This window comes from Etheostoma spectabile, chromosome 20, assembly GCF_008692095.1.
Source record: "Etheostoma spectabile isolate EspeVRDwgs_2016 chromosome 20, UIUC_Espe_1.0, whole genome shotgun sequence".
Lineage (NCBI taxonomy): Eukaryota > Metazoa > Chordata > Actinopteri > Perciformes > Percidae > Etheostoma > Etheostoma spectabile.
In genome coordinates this window covers 26,334,844-26,336,227 of record NC_045752.1, presented here as the reverse complement: position 1 = coordinate 26,336,227, position 1,384 = coordinate 26,334,844, and the positions used below count along the sequence as shown (strand labels likewise).

Below are 1,384 nucleotides of genomic sequence, written 5' to 3'. Positions count from 1 at the left end.
GCAGCGCAGCCATAGGAACACCATACAAAGAGTGTGAGGCTAGCAGACATGGCTGAGGAAATGGAAACCAAGACGTCGGGGGGGGTGGTATTGCCCCTGGCTGCAGTAATAACCTGTATAGGGCAGCTGGGGTTATGACACATTTCCACAGGCTACCTTTGACAAGGAAACCAGTCCACAACTCATGGCTAGCAGCTAGCTGCCTTAAAACTGGCTAGCAAGTAACACCACCGATGCTACCTGCCGCAGACCCGGGGCGGAAACGCTCACGGCAAGCAGAGGACAGATTGGTAGCTATGGTTACCTGTTATCCTGCGTACTATCAAGTCTACTAGGCAAAGGGCTGGGTGTAACTTTGTTGTCACATACGCACAACACGAACATATCTTCACTTACAAAATAAAGCCCAACGTATAGGCTTTATAGCATTCAACAAAACTGAGACTGACACACTGGGCATACTTAAAATTGAGACACAACACCAAGCTAGATACCAGACGAGCCAACCGAGGGGAAAGGGCTAGCAGCTAAATACGTTGGAACTATATGGACTGTATAAATAAAGCAAGACTCCGACGAGATCACAGACCCATTATAATGCGTTTACTAGCCGCTAACTAGCTAAACCACAGAACCCACCGTCCCTCTCTACTCACCCTGAAGCTAGCTGGGTTCACCGTCTCTGGGCACATTGTTGATGCAGAAACAGCTGCTAGTTCCATAGTAAAAAATCTGCCAACTCCGCACCTGCCTAAAGTAAAGTAAACGGCAAAACTTGTGAATCCTCCGTGCATCTATGGTCAAACTGGGGTAACTCTCCTGCGTGCAGTTAACAAGCGATCCCATTGGATTAATTCGACCAATTACATTTACTATTTATCTGCTTTTATTTTTTTTAAACGAACAGGACCTCAACCATCTTTTTCTTTTTTTCTCCAAATGCACACAATATACTGTATAAGTAGTCTATTTCCTAAAATGCATAATGTGCTTGGATACAATAAATGAGACACACACACACACACACACACACACACACACACACACACACACACACACAGACAGTCCTTTAGAGGCTCTGACTGTGAGGACAGGCCTTTAGATCCTGACTGTGAGGGACGGCTGTAGAGTCTGACTGTGAGGGACAGGCCTGTAGTGTGTGACTGTGAGGGACAGGCCTGTAGAGTCTGACTGTGAGACAGGCCTAGTGTTTGACTGATGAGACAGGCCGTAGAGTCTGACGGTGAGGGACAGGCCTGTAGATCTGACTGTGAGGGACAGCGCTTGTAGAGTGTGACTGTGAGGGACGGCTGTAGTGCTGACTGTGGGACCCTGTAGAGTCTGACTGTGAGGGACATCCTGTAGAGTCTGACTGTGAGGGGGT

General features: G+C 47.8%; 1 protein-coding gene across 2 annotated transcripts in view; it reads right to left on the bottom strand.

The window, feature by feature from the left end:
- The window catches only part of kcnh5b (potassium voltage-gated channel, subfamily H (eag-related), member 5b), a 196,240-nt gene that overhangs the window by 176,945 nt on the left and 17,911 nt on the right, over positions 1–1,384 (bottom strand). The window contains exon 1 of one of the 2 annotated variants that reach the window (XM_032500627.1): positions 657–795. The exons of the other annotated variant lie outside the window; for it this stretch is intronic. The gene's annotated coding sequence lies outside the window, so the exon portion shown is untranslated. Of the gene's footprint in view, positions 1–656; positions 796–1,384 lie in introns of those variants that run through there. 2 annotated transcript variants of the gene reach the window in all.